This window comes from Lepisosteus oculatus, unplaced genomic scaffold (genome assembly GCF_040954835.1).
Source record: "Lepisosteus oculatus isolate fLepOcu1 unplaced genomic scaffold, fLepOcu1.hap2 HAP2_SCAFFOLD_198, whole genome shotgun sequence".
NCBI lineage: Eukaryota > Metazoa > Chordata > Actinopteri > Semionotiformes > Lepisosteidae > Lepisosteus > Lepisosteus oculatus.
In genome coordinates, this window is record NW_027167738.1 from 59,717 (window position 1) to 81,028 (window position 21,312).

The 21,312-nt window shown below is 44.5% G+C and overlaps 5 non-coding genes across 5 annotated transcripts; 4 read left to right on the top strand and 1 right to left on the bottom strand.

Annotated features, from left to right (window-relative positions):
* The first annotated feature begins 2,605 nt into the window (after positions 1-2,605).
* Positions 2,606-2,722, top strand: LOC138226983 (U5 spliceosomal RNA). The gene has a single exon (XR_011184797.1). It is a non-coding gene; the product is annotated as a U5 spliceosomal RNA (small nuclear RNA).
* Positions 2,723-2,952: 230 nt separating this feature from the next.
* On the top strand, positions 2,953-3,094 carry LOC138226978 (U4 spliceosomal RNA). Its single transcript, XR_011184792.1, has one exon. It is a non-coding gene; the product is annotated as a U4 spliceosomal RNA (small nuclear RNA).
* Positions 3,095-10,535: 7,441 nt separating this feature from the next.
* trnag-ucc (transfer RNA glycine (anticodon UCC)) lies at positions 10,536-10,607 on the bottom strand. The gene has a single exon. It is a non-coding gene; the product is annotated as a tRNA-Gly (tRNA).
* A 2,243-nt stretch (positions 10,608-12,850) lies between these two features.
* On the top strand, positions 12,851-12,992 carry LOC138226975 (U4 spliceosomal RNA). The gene has a single exon (XR_011184790.1). It is a non-coding gene; the product is annotated as a U4 spliceosomal RNA (small nuclear RNA).
* A 4,355-nt stretch (positions 12,993-17,347) lies between these two features.
* trnag-gcc (transfer RNA glycine (anticodon GCC)) lies at positions 17,348-17,418 on the top strand. Its single transcript has one exon. It is a non-coding gene; the product is annotated as a tRNA-Gly (tRNA).
* Positions 17,419-21,312: the final 3,894 nt, after the last annotated feature.

A 21,312-nucleotide genomic window follows, 5' to 3' on the forward strand; every position in this document is an offset into this window, starting at 1 on the left:
ACTCCTCTCCGTCTGGCAGCAGCCTTCCTTCCCTCAGCCATGAAAAAGGCCTTTGTCCTCATCTTCACCTCCTCCCACCACTCTCCTACTGACCCGTACAGACACTGCAAGGACAGCCACTGTGATAGTTTCTCCTTGTAGCGGGATACTACCCCCTCGTTCTCTAGCAGCTTTGTGTTGAGTTTCCAGAGGCCTGGGCCAAAGACAGTCCCGCCCTGGAGTTCCACTCTACACCCTAAAGCCTGATGATCTGAGAAGAAGACAGGCTGAAGAGTGACCCCAACAGCTTTCACTCTCTCTGAGACAAAGCAATAGTCAATTCTGGAGCTGCTATTCCTCCCTGACCATGTATATCCTGCTGTTGTGGGATATATACATCTATATGTGTCTGAGAGTTTAAAGTCTTGAACTAAGTTTTGCAGGGCCAGTGAGCTGGAATCCAATTTTATCGGAGAGCTAGACTGCCTGTCTGTGTGCTCTAAGATACAATTAAAATCCCCTCCCACTATCACGTCTGTGTTACTTAACAATAGGGGAGAGAGTGCCTTGAGTAGCTCCACCCTTCCTCCCACGTCAGTAGGACAATACACATTGATTAGCCGCAGGTTAACGGTGCCCCATTCCACATTCACACACAGCAACCTGCCATCTATGACCCTCTGAATACTTTTCAATTTGAAAGCCCATCCTTTGAAAAGAATGGCCACGCCAGAGGCTCTGTTGTTATTGTCCCCTGACCAAACAGAAGGCCCTTTATCCCACCTATCTTCAAAGCTTTTATACCTCTCTTGATAGGCTAAAGCACACTCCTGCAACATCAACACATCTCCCTCTCTCTGCTGGAGGTAATCAAAGACACACTGGCATTTAACTCTGTCATTGATACCTCTGGTGTTAAGAGAAATTTTGTTTAGAGCCATATTACATAAGAAAGTGGAACCAGTCTTTACAAAACACATTTCTCTTCGGTCTCACCAGTTACCTTCTTCTTTTTCTTTTTCTTCTTACCAATTTCCTGCCAGCCATCCTCTGAATGAGCCTTCATCAGGGTGGCAGCAGTAAAAGCATTCACGGAGTCCATTTCAAGGAAGGGGGTAGAAGGAGGGGTGGAGGGGTTCCAGCTGTCCCCATCGCCATGCTCTCCTTCCTCCTCGCTCGGGGAGAAAACAGAGTCATTTTTCCTTTTCCTCAAGTCCAGCTCCTGGGAGCACTGAGGGGAAAGGGGTGGAGCCGATGCACCAGTCTCCTCTTCCCCCTCACCAACCAGCTGTTGCAGATCCTCCGTGATGGACTGGATGGAGGAGAGGAGGGCATCTGTAGCACTTGCAGAGTCTGAGAAAAGCAGCTCCGCTGAATCCTGGGTATCGTCGCTGGACCCGCTCCACCTGGGGGCCCCACACTGGCCCTCGTTCTGAGGAGCAGGAGTGGGGGAGGGGTCCTCGCTGTTCTCGGGGGTTTTCAAACCCTCGTGCTTGTCTGGTGCAGTCTGCGGTTGTGGGGGCGTAGTGGATTTCTCTTCCACCGGCCCCGGAGCCACAGCAGGACTGATCCTGGCTGGAGGCTGAGACTCTTTGTCCAACAAGGGTTCTTTGTTTGACTTGTTGTTTGCTTTGGCTTTTCGGGCCGGTTTGGCTGAAACAAGCACTGCCTCATCCTTTCTCATTTTGAGTTTATTGGCGTAGGTGTGAGGGCAGTTCTTAAAAACGTGTCCTTCCGAGCCACATAAATTGCACTTTGGCAGCATTGAACAGTCAAAGGCTAAATGTCCCTGTTTGCCACAGGTCTTGCAGCATTTCACAGTGCAGGACGATGCCAGGTGTCCCACAGCACCACAGCGCCGACACACCTTTGGTTGTCCCACATAAAAAACATAGCCATTGCAGGCGCCCAGCTGGATTGTAGAGGGCAGGTGCCTTAAGCCTCCATTGACATTGTCCGGTAGCAAGCGAACCTCGAATTTCCTTGCTCCTGTTTTTATACCGTCAACATCTCTAACCTCAGTTCCATGGTGGACGGTGCAGTACTGCTTAAGCCAGGTGTGAATGTCCTCCGTCTTTGCCAGTTCCGAGAACATAACAACATGCACCGTTTTCCTCTCTCTCTGTGTCAGAGGCTGCAAGTTGATCTTCTCAAGGGCAGGAACTTTCCCTCTTTTTGCCTCAAACACATCCACACATTGTTCAAATGGAGAATAGGTAGCAAAAACAACCTCAAATGCTTTCTGACCTGGGAGAGCGAAGATGAAATCCAAGTGCCGAGGTTCAAAGCCAAGTTCCTTCTGTAACACTTTTCTGCTGAACTGCATACGATCCATGAAGAGGTCATCCAAAAGCTCAAAACGTACAGCATTCTTGCGGGATCCAAAGGTTGCCATCTCAAACTGCAAAACAAACACTGCTTCCACAAAACAAGAAAACAATCCAACTACTCCAACTACAGGCTGATCAAGGTATCTCCCCTGCCAGGTAAGCCGAGAGCCGCAGGCGATGAGCCCGGAGCTGAACGGGCCCCACTGGCTCGTTTGTAAGGCCAGGTGCATTGCCAACCACGACCGGCAGGGCAGAGGCCTTGAAGGCAGCCTGGGCTCCTGCAGCTGTCCAGCCACGCACTCTGGTTTCTCTTCATCTCGTACAAATCTTTTGCCTTTTACTAAAGATTTCCATGGAGAGGAGCATGAATGAGTTCCATACAATTTTTGTGCTTCCCTGCCTTCGGGTGGGGCACAGCTGGGCTGGTCAAAGAGAGAAAACAAAACCACTCACAATCGCTCTTATTACGGCGACTGTGGCCGTCTGCTCTGCGAGTCCTCGGTCTCCGCCTGTCTGATTGGCGCTCTTTTCTTTGGGGGGCGGGAAGTGTCCGGCCGCAAATATGAAGCGTTACAGCAACGACATGCCATGAGACGATTGATAACGATTTCCATAAGATCCCCGCGGTTGCCTGGCAACCGTCAGCTTTGCGCAGTGGCAGTATCGTAGCCTGTGAGGTTTAGCTGAGGCGCGATTATTGCTAGTTTAAAACTTTTCCCAATACCCCGCTTCCGCCGGTTTGCAATACAATCGGCGAAAGCAATTTTTGACAGTCTCGTCAGAGACTGAGCAAGGTGTTTAAAGACAGATTTGGTCATGGTGACATCATGGTAGAAAGAAACGAGCTTGTTACGTCTCAACAGAAACGCTCTTTAGCTCTTTCAGCGTTATGCAGAGAACAGCGTCTGTCGAGATCACTTTTGAGTCAGCGCGAAACGCCGTGTGCTGTCAGTTTGATTTCATATTGCTCGTAGCGGCGCCCGGCTTTTGTCTGTCAAATGTTAGGTTGCGCTTCTTCATGCTGCATTGTCGGCATGAGTGGAGCTTTTTAAACGTCTGTATTTACTGCGCCCCATAAGAAATCGTTTGTCCCCATTCAAAAGAGATTGTGCGATGTCCTGCAGCGTTCGCAAAGCAAACATTTGACAGTTTGAAAAGAGGAATTTATTCTGCTTCCTGTGCGTGCAGTAGTTACAAAGTTGAACGTCTTTACACGATCTGCTGCAGTTTTCAGTGGGCGGGCTTTGTCAGATGGCTTGGAAAAACGCACTGTGTTTCGGCTCGGGAAACATCATGAGCAGTGTCCTGCATGTTTTCTGTGTATAGCTGTCTTTTAACGCATACAGAATTCATTCGAAATCATTGATTTCTCCAATTAACAAGGGGCCCTTTTTGAACCTGCCAGAAGCATTCTTTCAATGTAACAGATTTACTCCGGGGAAAGGCAGCATGATATTGAGAGTAGCTCAAGCTTTCAGCACCCGTATCGGACTGCGTGTATGCAGACACTGCTCAGAATCCCCTGTAAGATTCTCCTTCAATTCCGTTTTGCAGTGCTTTAGCTCTTTCAAAAGGCTTCGCTTTGCTAGTCACAATCCAAGGCTCATGACAGCATTTGAAACCAATCGCCACTGCGTTGGCTGGGAATCGAACGCGGGTCAACTGCTTGGAAGGTAGCTATGCTCACCACTATACCACCAACGCACGCCCACAGGCGCCCTGCAGGACACCACCAGAGAATGCTCACAATTTCGGAAGCTGTCTCCGGGACGTGCTGATTCCACACATCCTGAATAAATCATGATATTGTTAGTTGCTGTAGCTAGACGTTCAAATGAGTTTCATGGCCAGATGGACTGTTTCCTCCAGCGGTATAGTATTGCAGTGAGACAGCACGATGCCTGCAAGACTATGTCACGCTAAACGCCACAGATTGTGTTTGTGTTGGACAGTTGGACCCTACAGTTGGACCCTCGTCGACAACCTGAATAGCTTATTCAGAAGCAGTGCTGGACCGGGAACGAACCAGCTTCTTCCCAGGCACAAGAGTGACTTGTGAGGACTCGCGGTCACACTCTGTGCATAGAGACTTTCTATCAGCCAGCCGGACTGCTGGTAGATCCCCTCGGAGCAACGACTGCCCTGCGCGCCGCAGTCAGATTCCTCCGCCCGTCCTACTCCGAGCTGCACCTTGACTGGTTGGCCGGTAGCCAGAGGACGCCGGGACAACACCCATTGGACAACCGCTGGAACAGAGGCTGCAACAGAGCCTGTCAGCTGGTTTGGTGTTCATGCCGGGAAATTCCAAATCCATACACAGTGGATAAGTAAACCCCATGTTCTACATTGCGTCTCGAGAATTTAATTGTACCTCAACACAAGTTGTTATCAATTTAATTCATGAGTAATGTATTTACTTCCGAGTTTAGAGTAACAGTGGGTAATAACACTGATTAGCGATTTGGTAACCGAACGATTTATATTGACATATATTCTCTGTTGTGTATCTCTTTGTGTTTGCATCTCTTCGGGATTATATACCTTGTATATTGATAACCCTCACAGTAAGGTCTGCCACTCGTATCCAGGCAGACTAGTATATGTTTGGTGCACAATTTATATTAATAAATGTATCTAGTGTATTGAACCTCTGTGTGTGCGTTGTTAGTTGTTCTGACGATTGATTTTCTAAAAGCCCCAACAAACAACCTTGTGATTACTGCTACAATTAATAATTGTCTCAGTAAACCCATCAAACCATTACATTTAATGGCGTCCCTGGGTGGGCGAGTTTAGAATGAAATGAGAATCCGCGGCTTCTATACGCGAATACCGGGTGTGCTGATAACTGCGTAAAGAAATCCCCCTGTTTTCTAGCGTTTAGTGTAACGTGTGCTGATTGGAAATCCATCTGCTCGGGTGTCTAGATTCCATACTGTATTTTGGAAAAAGAAAAAAAAAAGTAATACTCTTAAAGTTTCTCTGACGTAATGACAATGGCTGCTAAAATGTCTGAAGTGGAGTCGCTTATAAGTACTATTTCTAGCGACGACAATCCTGGTTACTGGAGTGGTATCGAAAAGTTGAACTTTGATGATATTGAGAAGCTGCAAGTAGATTTAGTAGCTAAGGTAGCGAACCAGCTTAACACAGGAGTGTCTGTGAACGCAGTTCTGGTCCTATCGAGTTTCACCTTAAATCTAGCTAAACAGCTGGAACTGTCTTTGTCCGAGCTGACAAAGTTTCAAAAGCTTCAGGGAACGCTAGAAAGATATAAGGCGGAGCGAGTCGAGTTGTTGGATATAATCAGAGAAAAGAGAGTGAAAAATGAGGAAAGTGAAGACTGACTCAGGGAAGTTTTAGGTAAATTAGATGACTTGTCTGCTAGAGAAACTGCGGCTGAGGTAGCTAGGAGAGACCTGGAAGCGAGCTCGAAAGAAAAAGAAAAAGAAATTGTGAGTTTAAATGAGCTCAGCCAGGAAAGGCAAAAGGAGTCAGATGCTGCCGTACTGGAAGCAAAATAGACTAGATCCCACTTGCATGCCAGCCCACCTAGCAGCCCGGAGCGCTCACCCAGCGCGCCGGGAGGAGGTTTCTCCCGGCCAGGGTCTGTGGTCGGATCGGCATGGGGGAGATCGCTGAGTCCTGCGCGAAACGCAAGGGCGAGTCAATTCAGGCATAGACCCCCTGCTCCTGATCACGGCCGTCTCCCTGCCCGCGGAGAAACCGTAAAAATTAACCTCCACTCCCTGAGGCAGTTAGCCAAAGATGTAGAAAGGTTTGACCCGTCAGTGTCAGGGAATAATGTGGAGACCTACATCGATGAGCTGAGATATACTTTGCAGTTTATGCCCGAAGCGTCCGAACAGGAAAAGGCTATGTAAGTAAGGAAAACTACCAGCCGAGCGGTCCACGAGTGGATGTCTAGACAAGGACCGGAGGTCTGTAATAGCTTTGAGGAGCTGTGTCAGGCAATGATCGGAGAATTTTCGGCTTTTATCGATCCCATAGCTGCCGTGGCTGCTGTGCACCATATTAAGCACGAAAAAGCTGAAGCCCCTCGCGACTATTATCAGAGGCTTAGGCGCACTTATTTTGCAGGGCGGAATGAAGAGGGTTGCGAAGAGAACGTGAATTTCAAAGGTTTATTCATTGCTAATCTGCATCCCTCAGTCAGGAAAATGATTGTGATGCACACTGATGCAAAAGCGATGAAAATGGCTGACATTAGAAGGTTGGCTCAAAAAGCCTGGGGAGCTGAAGTCTCTGCTTCCTCAGAGCGAAAACCTGCTAAAACGGCCGTGTTCGCCACTAAAGCCAGCAGGGTTGACGACTCGCCTCAGCTCGAGGCAGCTGAGGTTCCTGAGCTCGCTAAGCCCCGGCGCAAAATAGGCAGGCAGGACCGCACTAAGCGTCAGAGCCGCCGTGAGCGCTACGGGGAAGGCAAGGGCTCAGGCAGAGTCTATCATAAGACTGGACGAAGGGAGTCGACTGCAGCCCGCCTGGCCAGGCTTGAACAAGCCCTGCCTGAGAGATCAGGACAGGGTAAACCTTCCGCACCGAATGCCAGAAGTGTGAATGAGCTTAGGGGGACCACGCCCCTTCTCACTGGAGGAGGCGGGGATCCGTCCCAAGCCCCTCCCTCAGTCTATCTGATTGGGTGGGAGGGTTCCTGCCTGGAAGAAGGCTGTGACTCTGAGTTGGGCGCTGACCCCGCCCCTGAAGTCAAAGAAAAGGCAGGCTTCCAACAATTCTTAGGGAATCTCAGCCAGAAAGGCAAAGCAAGGCGTATTTATATCAAGGTTTCTCTTGAAAACGTCTTAGATAGAGAAGCACTGATTGACACTGGGGCTGAAATTAGTTTGATGTCAGCCGATCTACTCAGCGAGCTCAAACGAGTAGCGAAAGGAAAAGGCATCAGACTTAAGGTAGAACCGTGTAAAATAGATATTTCCAGCTATACCCAGGATCATGCCAGGATCACACACCGAGTGTGGGTGGCACTTAGGTTCGGGCCAATGAACGTGGTGCATCCTGTTTACATCTCTAGGTTAAAAACAGAGCCACTACTCATTGGCCAAGACCTGCTTGACAGGCTGGAGCCTCTGGTGGACTGCCAGCGTGGAAAATTGTGGGCTCAGGTCAAAAACCCTAAGCCTGTTGCACAGCAAAAAGGGGGATTCAGTGGTTATGCTGTGATCACACAGTGCCCACTGAACACTATAGCTGAGTTGGAGGTTCCTCCTGGTTCCTCTGGACGAGAATAAATGTCTCTTCTTGCTTTCCAAAACTACAGGGAAGTCCTGCCCAGGCCAGCACTCCCACGGTCTCCCAACTACAGGAGCAGTGCTCCGAGCAGCTGCTTGACCCGCCAGGTAAAGCACACCCCCTTTTCATCCCTGAAGAAGAGTGGATCTCCCTGTCCGGTAATGAATGGGAGTCCTTTCTGTGCACCCTGGTACCTCAGGGGGTCCAGGACTACCACCCCATGGTGGTGGGAGGGGGTCCAGGTGGCAGAAGTGCAGGTTGATGATGTAATTCTTAGCCTCAGCTCTGAGAAGTCCATAATCAGTGAAGGTCTGTTCGAGGACCTGTCGCGAAGCTGTCAGGTGACCCTGGTGACGCAGTCACAGGTTCTGTGGTGGGCACCCCCACCTCATAGGTCCATTTGGAGCAAAGGAAGCTGTGTAGCTTCCATCTCCATCGGAAAAAGGAAGTTTGCTCACTACTTCCAGGTAGCACCTCAGCTGACCCATTCGGTCTGCATTGGTGCAGACCTATTGGTTCGACTGGGCGCCCAGCTGGACACAGTAAACAGTGTGCTGTGGAAACGGGTGGACCCAGATGCCCACTCTCTAAGCGGTGACCCCGAGAACATTCGGTCAGGTCAGACGATTCCTCAGGCCTGCCAGGTAGTAAACGAATCGGACCTGATCGTTCCTGCGTCAACAGCAGGGTTTCCGGTACGCCTTGTCCTAAAGAAGGGACAGAGAATGGACGCTGAGATGGTTTTCTTCCAACCATCAGCTCAGTTTATCAGACTGAACCTAGCAGTCTGTTGTACCCCCAGACTGGAACGGAATGGCCGAGCCACCTGCCTGTTGGTGCAGAACATAGCAAAACAAGATGTCAAAATCCCTGCTCGCACTGACATGGGACTGGAATTGACAATAGTTTCTATGATTTCGAACTGGCCATCCCAGTACTGGGGCAGCTCCCTGGTCCCTTGGCTTCATAAAAGCGCCCCTGTAATAAAGAAATTAAATCCAAAATCAAGAGGGCAGTTGCCTACTGAAATACAAGAAGTCATCAATTTTAACCTAGCAACACATTAAAGGCTGCATCTATACAAGTGCGATTCTAGAAATGCTCACCAGATTACGTTTTAAGAAGGAACTGCGCCTCAGGTTCCGCCGAGATCTTAACTCGGATGGCAGGATTCAGAGTCCGGAGTGTGGACTGATGGCGAAGGAGGGTCCACATACTGTGGATCCCTCAGTGATCTTCCGCGTATTCAAACCGCCAGCGTGTGACTCCCCTGTCCCTGTGACCTCATTGCTCTGCTCTTTCCTCTGTGCAGCCGAGCCCGACTCACGGTAAAGTGAAAAAAAAGATGCCCTCAACGTGAGATTTACTCTGGAGCGAGGATAGATGTTACCTTTTTATCATTTAACAGGATGTATGTGATGTGGCGACTACGTTCAATTTTGTATCCTCTTTAAAAGATTAAGGACTGGGGTGAGCGTGATTTACCACCCTTTCAGCTAAGAACCCGACTTGCGCACCGTTTAAGCTGCATAGACTCGGTCGTTTAACTCTTCTCCGTTAGCAGGGTTAAGGTTAAAGAAAAAAAAATAGCTGACTCCTTTTTTTTGCCAGCCGCTAGCGCTGATTAGCAAGGCTTGTATTTCATGTTTTGCAAGTTGCATCCATTTTAAGAAAAACAAGTCGCGTTAAAGACAGGAAATGAATACTTGCATTTAATTAAGTCTAGCCATAGGCGGGGATCTCCTGTTTACTAGACAGGCGCTTTAACCAACTAAGCCACGGCGCCCCAGGAGTGTTGTCCTTTTGCAGCCACTTGGACACACCACTCAGACACATCTGCATTCGGTGTGTGCTCCGCCTGCTCGCTGAGCAAGTTGCCACCTTTACATACAATAGCAACATCGACACCAAGAGAAAGGATGACAAATGGCTTTTATCTGGAACTTTTCATGTCCAAGGAGCTCAATGTGCTTTCTGTGTACAACAGGGCCACTGAACTCCACACTGGCCACTGAACCACAGCAGTGGCTTGCTGGCTTGACATCTCCCAAGGAAAATGTTGAAATCACATGTGGAACAGGAAAATGACCCTCGAGTACGTGGGGAAAAAAAGAAAAAGATCATCTGGAGCGCGCCAACCCATGTCCGGACAGCCCAGTTTCGTCGACAAGGTGGCTGAGTGGTTAAGGTGATGGACTGCTAATCCATTGTGCTCTGCAGGCATGGGTTCGAATCCCATTCTCATCGCTCTCCATGTCTGACATGTGTGCCTGTTCGACATCGGCCCTCCTGTTGTTTGCTCCGGTGCTAGAGCCGTACATTTTCTAGCAGTGGCTGAACATGGTATAGTAGGCCAACGTCGGTATCGAGCAGTGACAGTAACAGTACTTACTGCGCCCCATAAGAAATCGTTTGTCCCTGTTCAAAAGAGATTGTGCGATGTCCTGCGGCGTTCGTAAAGCAAACCTTTGACAGTTTGAAAAGAGGAATTTATTCTGCTTCCTGTGCGTGCAGTAGTTACAAAGTTGAACGTCTTTACACGATCTGCTGCAGTTTTCAGTGGGCGGGCTTTGTCAGATGGCTTGAAAAAACGCACTGTGTTTCGGCTCGGGAAACATCATAAGCAGTGTCCTGCATGTTTTCTGTGTAAAGCTGTCTTTTAACGCATACAGAATTCATTCGAAATCATTGATTTCTCCAATTAACAAGGGTCCCTTTTTGAACCTGCGAGAAGCATTCTTTCAATGTAACAGATTTACTCCGGGGAAAGCCAGCATGACATTAAGAGTAGCTCAAGCTTTCAGCACCCGTATCGGACTGCGTGTATGCAGACACCGCTCAGAATCCCCTGTAAGATTCTCCCTCAATTCCGTTTTTCAGTGCTTTAGCTCTTTCAAAAGGCTTCGCTTTGCTAGTCACAGTCCAAGGCTCATGACAGCATTTGAAAACATTCGCCACTGCGTTGGCCGGGAATCGAACCCGGGTCAACTGCTTGGAAGGTAGCTATGCTCACCACTATACCACCAACGCACACCCACAGGAAGCCTGCAGGACACCACCAGAGAATGCTTTTTTAATTTTTTTTTTATTAAACAGAATTTACAAATACAAATACAACAAGAGGATCAGAGTCATGTACAAGAGAAAAAAAACGCAGCAGAAAAAAGCATTTAACTACCAGAGGTAATTAAGTAATTATGTGATCAAATTGTATATTTTACACGTATCATATTTTCCTTGCTTTAATATTTCTCAATTATTTATAAACTTTAGTTTCAACATGCATGCGTTTCCTGTAAAAAATAAAACTCAGCACACAGTTTTTCTTTTAACAACATTTCGAGTACCTCTGGCATTCATGAAAAAGACATACACAAAAGCAAATAACTAACTCTAAGACTGTCTAAACTATTGAGTTTTTCAAAGAACCAGAACTATAACAGTCCTTAACACTTAACTACACCATTCCAAACTAACACTAAAGAAACACTAGTATATACTGGTATAACAAATATAACCAAACATAATCATTAACTGAGCAGTCACTGGGAGCAAATCTCCTTCCCGTCCACAAAGGCCCTCGCTCCCACAAAGTAGGCTCTCCTCCCCTCTCTTCTGGCAGCTTCAACCTGGGGCCACAGCTGGTTCCTGGTGCTCCTGTCCGCGGCAGACAGGTCCTCTGCAAACCTCAGTTTGTTCCCATTCAAATACTCATTCCCCCTCGCCGCTCGCCACAGCATGTCCCTCGCCGTCCTCTTGGTGAACTGTATTATAATCGATCTGGGGCGCACTTGCCCAGACATGTTCGCTCTCCCGAGCCTGTGAACAAAGTCAATGGCCGATATTACGTCCTCCTGGTCCGGCAGGGTCCTTTTACAGATACCCTTCACTGTTGCAACAAGGTCCTTATCACGTTCCTCTTTAACTCCAAATAATTTTAAATTCCATCATCGACGGTATCTATCTACATCGTTCACTTTCAATTCAAGTTCTTTAATATGCTTTTCTTGTTTGGTATTTACTTGTTTAAGAACTTTTACTTCACTCTTTAAGTCTTCAACCTCTTTAAACACACAGTCCATGGACTTTTTAAGACTTTCGATTTCGACTGTATTAGATCAAATCATTTCCTTCAGCTCACCCATGCTCTGTGCCATCATGTTGAAGATGTTGGTCTGGAGCTCCTCCAGCGTCAGGTCGCCCCTTCCTCTCTTGGCTGCCGGGGTTTTCACAGGTGTGCTGGGCAGGGACTCCGGCTCTTCCTCTGGCAGCTGAGTCTCACTTGGGCTGCGAACGCTCGCGTACGAGCGCATCTCCAGCACTCTTTCCACGTCCCCTCCAGCTGCTTCACTTTTCCCTTTAGTTGCCATCAATTTTCTTGTAGTGCTATACATATACGATTGAGGTTTCTTAGACTTCTCCTTCGAAGACCCAGCACTCTCTTTTGTTTTCCCAGTGTTACTCATATCGAAATTCTTAAACCTAAAAAAAATCGTTTTTTTTTCTTTCAATTATAACTGAAGTTTAAACAAGTAGTGTTAAGTCCTTATTTTTCTGTAGTCAAAAAAAGCAAAAATTAACATTCAGGTCATGAAAAACTCAAAAAAAATCCTCAACCACTAAACTTTACCTCCCACCTGAGCGCCATCTTGAACGCCCCTACCACCAGAGAATGCTCACGATTTCGGAAGCTGTCTCCGGGACGTGCTGATTCCACACATCCTGAATAAATCATGATATTGTTAGTTGCTGTAGCTAGACGTTCAAATGAGTTTCATGGCCAGATGGACTGTTTCCTCCAGCGGTATAGTATTGCAGTGAGACAGCACGATGCCTGCAAGACTATGTCACGCTAAACGCCACAGATTGTGTTTGTCCGTTCATGTCAGTCATCCTGCAGCCACGGGAAGTGGGACACAAACATGCCGCAATGCTTTCAAGACGTTAGGATTTGTTTGTGCAACATCCGAGAAGAGTACTTGTGGCTTGAATGTGAACTGTACGTGCCCGCCCCCTTTCCTCTGTAGTGCATGAGTTCCTCCCGGCATGCCCTTCGTCATTGTTCTGTCATCTTGTATTTAAAGGGTTGTATTTCTGCTGCTGAAAAGAATCAACGGGTTTCTTTGTTCCCAACGGAGCCCTTGTCTGTCATGAAATTCTTCAAAACCTCAAGCTAGAAGAAGACGACAAATATGAAGCGTTACAGCAACGACATGCCATGAGACGATTGATAACGATTTCCATAGGATCCCCGCGGTTGCCTGGCAACCGTCAGCTTTGCGCAGTGGCAGTATCGTAGCCTGTGAGGTTTAGCCGAGGCGGGATTATTGCTAGTTGAAAACTTTTCCCAATACCCCGCTTCCGCCGGTTTGCAATACAATCGGCGAAAGCAATTTTTGACAGTCTCGTTAGAGACTGAGCAAGGTGTTTAAAGACAGATTTGGTCATGGTGACATCATGGTAGAAAGAAGCGAGCTTGTTCCCAGTGGGCATTGATTCGTCGAATATACGTATATTTACGGTGAAATTACGGCTATACGTATATATACGTCGCCTCGAAGTATAATCAACGTCGAATTGCAACCGTAAAATTGACGACATTAACAAACGCATATATAACGTCGAAAACACATCTAACACAGTGCCTGAGGCTTTTTACTGTATGTATCGTGTGTGCCGCAACTAGGAGTATACGGCACTCTGCACAGTGTACGAAGTAAATTATTTTCGCAGCAATTAATTTACACGTGTATAATAAATATAGTAAATATAATAAATTAATTACTGCGAAAATAATTTACTTCGTACACTGTGCAGAGTGCCGTATACTCCTAGTTGCGGCACACACGATACATACAGTAAAAAGCCTCAGGCACTGTGTTAGATGTTTTTTCGACGTTATATATGCGTTTATTCATGTCGTCGATTTTACGGTTGCAATTCGACGTTGATTATACGTCGAGGCGACGTATATATACGTATAGCCGTAATTTCGCCGTAAATATACGTATATTCGACGAATCAATGCCCACAGCTTGGCATACAAGGGTTTTGCTGAGGGGGTCTTGCCACCTGCCTGAAAAAAAACAGTAAAATGTTTGAGTGCCTATAGAGTTTCTATTTTTATTTTCTTGACAAAAGTCCCCCATCAGTGCGCGGTGCCCGAGGAAAAATCTGTAGGGGGGCGTCTGAAATTCTGAGGGGGGAGTGATATTTCGGTTGAAACGGAGCTGTACGGTGCAGCTACCCAAATGAAATCTCGCAGCTATGCCATTGATTAGTGCTTCATGATAGAAGATAACGACTAGCAATCTGGTATTTGCGATGAAGTTCAGTTTCACATTTTTCGTCACTCTCAAGGTTTGTATTGCCTGGAGCGAAAAGTACCATAAGCGTTCATTTTTGCAGCTACATGGACGTTCTGAATCGTTAAGAAAAAAATGTTGTAAAACCAACAGAAAGCACAGACTGCTATAACTAGTCCTAGTTATATAACGATTTTAAGTATAATGATAAACTACTGCAAGGAATCGGTCCACCTGAGCAAACAGGATCGTAATGTTGACACTCAATAATATGTGCAGTTCCTGGACGGATAGCCCTCCTGCCCATCAAACAGACTGAGTGACTGTTCGTGTCATTTAGTGTTGTCTGACCATTGACAAAGTACAACTATTTTTTTAGGGTGCAAATTAAGTTAGGTAAATCTTTTTGCCCAAAACTGAAGGGGCGACATTCCCCCCTCCCCCTGTGATGCCAGGCCTGTCCCCATCCTATTCCATAATGTCATTATATATAATACCATACAACAGTGACCGATCCTTAATATTTGCATGCGTTAAAATTGCACATCAGCTCATAGCAGCGATGTATTATCAATGTTAAATTTCAACCATAATATCGACAACATTAATAAACGCATACGTTGAGAAAATATCGAACCCATCATATTTTCCGGTTATATACCACAATGCATTGCTAGTATTCGTTGGTCACCATTTTGGACACGTTTTTCAAACGTAGAAGTATATCCGAAAATATCTCAGCAATCCTCTTTTGACGAGTAAGTATGAACAATAATAATACTATCTGAATACATACAGATCTTTCTTAATATTATTTTGATTAAAATAGTATGTGAATAAGCAAAAAAAATGGCACATAAAATAGTGTGAATGGGGAAGATGACACAAAATCGTTTTGCCGTTTCTCTTATTCTTATTCTATGTTGTACTTTCAAACTTTGGGTACTCTTTAATTAGGACAGACTTTATTGCTCAACTGCTATGATGCAAGCCAAATTTTATACATTTATTTCAGCTTTGAGCTTAGTAAACCGTTCATTTTTTAGATTATACTAAAGAAGATATTAATCATTATTTATTTGGGAAGTAATATTATATAATTTTCTCCTAGCTGCGGTGCTGAAGTCCCACCCTACATCAACAGAAAAAGAAATAAAGGAGCATGCAATGTGTTACTTGAAGAATGCATATGCAAGGCAGGGGGCCAAGAGATCTGGACTCTGAAAATAATAGGTTTTTGGTTCTAACTGTTAGGACAATTAGACAGGGTTTGCAAATAGTGGACAAAAATCGTCTTAACTTCCATTGTAATATTTTATATTTTATGTAATATTTTTTTCTTGGAAATATAGAAGTTGTACATTTTAAAATGTATATTTGAATCAAAATGTGGTTTTGAGTTAGTGTGTTAATGTAATTAGTTTTCTGTTTGTCATTACTATACTGTATATTGCCATGTTACCAGAATTTGTAGCTGAAGTTTAAGACTAGTTGTGTTTTTATGATTATTGCCCATATGTTGATTGTTGATTGATTGTATACAATGTATAATTTGAAATACATATGTTTCAGGTGTGAATGTGTATTTTCAGAATACATTTCTAAACCTAATCATTGGCTTGTTTTACTTGTTTCTACACCTATAAAATCTATCTTTGATGTATAATAGACCTCTACCCATATACGTATAATAGACCTCTAATGTTATCCGTATAATAGACCTCTAACCATATACGTATAATAGACCTCTAAAGTTATCCGGAACTCCAACCATATATGTATAATAGTCCTCTAAATTTATCCGTATAATAGAACTCCAACCATTTATGTATAATGAACGTCTAAATATAGACGTATAATTGACGTTTAACTTTAGACGTATATTAGAATTTCATTCTAGACGAATTGTAGACCACATTTAGACGTCTAAGATATGCGTTTAATAGACGTATATTATACGTCTTTTGCCCAATGGGTTACGTCTCAACAGAAACGCTCTTTAGCTCTTTCAGCGTTATGCAGAGAACATCGTCTGTCGAGATCACTTTTGAGTCAGCGCGAAACGCCGTGTGCTGTCAGTTTGATTTCATATTGCTCGTAGCGGCGCCCGGCTTTTGTCTGTCAAACGTTAGGTTGCGCTTCTTCATGCTGCATCGTCGGCATGAGTGGAGCTTTATAAACGTCTGTACTTACTGCGCCCCATAAGAAATCGTTTGTCCCCGTTCAAAAGAGATTGTGCGATGTCCTGCAGCAAACCTTTGACAGTTTGAAAAGAGGAATTTATTCTGCTTCCTGTGCGTGCAGTAGTTACAAAGTTGAACGCCTTTACACGATCTGCTGCAGTTTTCAGTGGGCGGGCTTTGTCAAATGGCTTGGAAAAACGCACTGTGTTTCGGCTCGGGAAACATCATGAGCAGTGTCCTGCATGTTTTCTGTGTATAGCTGTCTTTTAACGCATACAGAATTCATTCGAAATCATTGATTTCTCCAATTAACAAGGGTCCCTTAAAGGATGAGTCAAAGTAACGTCTAATCGGATTAGTTTCCTTAGAGCTGGTTCAGAGTTTGCTCAAGAGTTTACCTTTCACAGATGCGCAAAGAAGAATGTTGGGGGTGCACGCTTCAAGGCGCCTTACAGCTGTAGGGAGTGATTCGAGACGATTCATGGCGTGTGCTCGTTCCCATATATCGTACGACCCGGGATGCTGTGCTAGGATGACGTACAATACCGCTTGGGCACGTAACGGCGTTATATGCAAGTGCAGGACGTGAGGGTTTTCGTTTGTTTGTTTTGTTTTGCTCTGCTTTGCTTTGTTTTGCTTTCCATCGCGTTGGTAAGAGCGTAAATAAAAAGGCGATTCCTGCATCTACCACTAATGTAAGAGCTATTTCAAGTGCGACGTGGTGCGGCTTTTCAAATGCTTGTGGGCATTTCTCTGTTGTTGATTCTTTTTTTGTGTGTAACAAAGTGGCATTTTCATGTCCGGACGGGGAGACTTTATCATTCCGACATGAAGCCACCCTTAAGTCCTCTGAGGCGTGTCTGTCTGCAAGGCTTGTATTTTGGAAATGTTTTTTTGAAACGGAGAACGACTTTGAAATAGGCTTCCGCCGGCGCCTCGCGATCCAGGTAAGATTGTAGCAAGAACGCAGCTGCGGTGGGGCTTGCTGTAGTCGTGGCTGAGTGGTTAAGGCGATGGACTAGAAATCCATTGGGGTCTCCCCGCACAGGTTCCAATCCTGCCGACTACGTTGTCCGCCTTCAGTCGGTGTGTTTCGGCACAAGCAAAGAAGCGCGCCTCTTTGCTGTTCCTGGTGGTTTTAAAACGCCCAATCGCTTGTACCCGCTGCCTTGGAAATAAGTTCTTCAGCGTCCGCAAATGGCATTTTGCAGCTGGAAGCATATGTCGACGCGTTTTGCACAGAGCACCAAAAAAGCGTCTTTTTTGAAGGCCCAGGCACTGAGCATTGGTGGTTCAGTGGTAGAATTCTCGCCTGCCACGCGGGAGGCTCGGGTTCGATTCCCGGCCAATGCAGTGGCTTTTGCAGCGAGCGGCTCCATCACTTGCATCCCCTTGCAACTCGCAACTGAAAACCCACTGAAGCTAAGCAGGTGTGAGCCAGGTCAGTACCTGGATGAGGATGAGCTACAGGGAAAAACAAAGCTTCCAGCTGGAAGCGGTGTTAATGGTGCCGGCGGGGGGGCGCTCACCCTGAGGTCTGTGCGGGTCCCAATGCCCCAGTATAGTGACGGAGATGCTGTGTTGTAAAAGGGCGCTGTCTTTTGGATGAGATGTAAAACCGAGGTCACAGCGCTCTGTGGTCATTCAAAATGACCACCAAAACCTTTGACAAAAGCTCTTGGTAATTGATGGTCTTCAATAATGTTTCTCCTTTAGGTACATTTTAAATCAGCTGAAAAATGCTGTGAAATGGGGGGGCACTTCAGGCCAGTGTAGGATTTGGGTTACAAGAACCATGAAACTGCACGAGAAAGCCCGTACACTGAATTACACGGCTTTCTATTCAAAGGAGGACAAAAGAAATTCCCTGAGTTTGATTTTTTGCAGCACAGAGAGGAGCACTGTCGTGAGGCCGGTTAGCTCAGTTGGTTAGAGCGTGGTGCTAATAACGCCAAGGTCGCGGGTTTGAGCCCTGTACGGGCCAGGTCTAGGTCCAGGTCCCTGTTTGTGAAACAGGCAAATGACTGTCTCAGGGGCCCATTCCTCATTCTCAAGACACATGTATGCACTATGTACACCGTGCATTGAGCAATAGGGACTGAGTACACCACAGGTAAGGTTAGAAGTCATTCTGAGGTGCCACATGTGAGGGATACAGCTAGGCATCCGAAATGTAGGGTTTGAGACCCTTCAGGAGTACTGCATCCTTTGAGACAGACCCGTGCATGTTAAACAAATGATCATTTCTTTCGGCATTAGGGACTAAATATACTAAACATATGATGCTAAAATGTTATTTTCACATATATTAATGTAATAAATGATTGCTTATGCTTTAGAAACAAATCTAATTCAAATAAAAGCTTAAGTTTTGTATTTATCTTGTACCATAGAACATGATTTTCTTTGTATTTCAAGCCCACAAAGTGTCCAAATGACGCACTACATGATATAAGGAAGATTATCACATGCATATCGGTATTATCTTTCTTATGAAAATGCATTCCTTTCATTACCTTTTACTTTTTAAAATGAACTCAAATTGAGTATAATGTAATAATTTAAGTAGAATAGATTCTAATAATATAATGATCCAGTGTTTTGCACTACTTCACTGCTTCACTGCTCTATGCCATCTGGAAATAAATCCTCAGACTGCTTACTGCCCTGGGCATGTACCAATAAATTAAAGGAGCACATCTGTTTATCACTGCGTTGAAGCAGGAGACACACAGTCTCTGCAAACACATCCTAGATACAGTGTTCCAGCACCTTTGACCTCATCCAGAACGTATCATTTCTTGAAAGGGATTGCTGTCCGAATGCACATCTGAATCCCAAACAGAATCTCTAGTAAAATACGATCATTTGTGAAACAGGCAAATGACTGTCTCAGGGGCCCATTCCTCATTGTCAGACACATGTATGGAATGCTTTCACCGTGCATTGAGCAATAGGGATTAAAAACACCGCAGGTAAGGTTAGATGTCATGTTCTATGATCATTTCTTTCAGCATTAGGGACTAAATATACTAAACGTATGATGCTAAAATGTTATTTTCACATATATTAATGTAATAAATGATTGCTTATGCTTTATAAACAAATCTAATTAAAATAAAAGCTTAAGTTTTGTATTTATCTTGTACCATAGAACATGATTTGCTTTGTATTTCAAGCCCACAAAGTGTCCAAATGTTCTATGATCATTTCTTTCATCATTAGGGACTAAATATACCAAACGTATGATGCTAAAATCCTGAAAAAAGGATGTGCTCCATCTCGTCAGTAGATTGGATTCCAAAACTGATTTGGGTCAATATACATTACCTTTGAAATTAAAGTACAGTCTACTGTAGGGAACCATCAACTTAGAAAGCATTGGCCTTCCCTGGGGGTCAGGTAGGTGCAAAAGATAAACCTTTATCCTATCTTTATCTTAAGATAAGTGGCCAAGCAGTATTTTTCCAAGTTTCACCAAGCACATCATGTTGCCATAGTAGACAAAGTTCTATAAAATGTTAAATAACTTTTAAAAAAAGTATCTTGGTCTTACAGTACTGTACAAGGTGAATTAAACTGTCCCTGGTAATAAAAAGTAATTAGAAGCATCTCAGAAACTTTATCTCTAGAAACATTAGCTGTTTTATATCATGTAATTTAGTGTGATGTTGTCAGAATTCAAGGACATTATCACACACAGAAATTGGTTCAGTTAAATCTAAAAAACACAGCTAAACATGGGTTTAAATGTAACAGAAGTCTCACCTCTTGTCAAAAGATTTAATTCAAGAAGCGATGTAATAAATGATTGCTTATGCTTTATAAAGAAGCTTAAGTTTTGTATTTATCTTGTACCATAGAACATGATTTTCTTTGTATTTGAAGCCCACAAAGTGTCCAAATGATGCACTACATGATATAAGGAAGATTATCACATGCATGTCGGTATTATCTTTCTTATGAAAATGCATTCCTTTCATTACCTTTTACTTTTTAAAATGAACTCAAATTGTGTATAATGTAATAATTTAAGTAGAATAGATTCAGGTAGGAAATATAGAGTCATGATGTTTATGGCTGACATCATTTCACATGGGTGAATTTTAAGCTAAGAAATAAAAACATTTACAATGAAGATACCATTGCTTAATTTTAAATGCCTTTAAAAAATAAATACCTCCTGAGAATAATTTGCCACTCCCAGATCCTTGATAAGGTACTGTTTGAATCCAATCAGGAGAGGAGCATCCAGGGAGTGCTTTCTATAGAGTCCAGCTTGGGCCACTCTCTTCCGGCCTGCTGATACTTTTTAACTACTCAGGGCCTGTAAGGATATAAAACACCGGTTTAAACATTTTATACCTATAAGACAAATTAGAATTTTAGTAAAAAATAGATACATCTGAAAAATAAAAAAGTCTTACTGCTGATAGAGTTCTTCAGAGCTCACATCTTCCCCTTCCTTATCCGCTTCTGTTTCAGTTTCTAGAGCAGCCTCTGGCATCTCTTCCTCCTGGACAGCGGCCTCTTGCTCAGGGCCGCTGGAATGCAGGTAGATTCTTTTCAACATGCTTTTACATAATATGTTGTAACAATGATTTCAAAAAGAAACTACAGAAGCCTTACAGATTAAAAATATCTCACCTTGCCAATGTGTCTTCAGGCTTCCCATGTACAAAAAGGCCCAAGGACTCTAGCAGTCTTACAACCACTATCCTGTTTGCCTCACCAGACACGATCTCTATTCTGTGGTAATCCACGATGACCCCGTTCTTCAGGTGATTCATCATGTCCTCCCTCGCCTGTTGAGAGGCCATCCTGATCTTTTCTGCCGTGGCGTGCTTCATACACGCCCTCTTCAAGTGAGCAGGAAGCTGATCAAGAGTATTCAGGTACATCTTGCACACCAGGGGAATCCGCGCGGGTTTCCTTTGAAAATAAATAATACCATCTGTGTATAGAAACAAGACTGATTTCTTAAATTATCCTTAATTTTCTCTCTCATAGTTTGAGCATAATGATTTTATTGCATTTATATAAAATGCAATAAATAAATAATGGTTTCATAAAAAAGTGAACACTTACTTGGTCTCAGTCACAGACTTTCCAATAGAAGCCATTGTGGAGTTCAGCAACTGCAGGTCCTAGAAGTGGGGAAAGAATTTTAAAAGAGAAATTGAATTACAATACAGAAGGAATGGCTGAGGGTTCACTGAAATATATAAATATACAAATTCCAAAGAC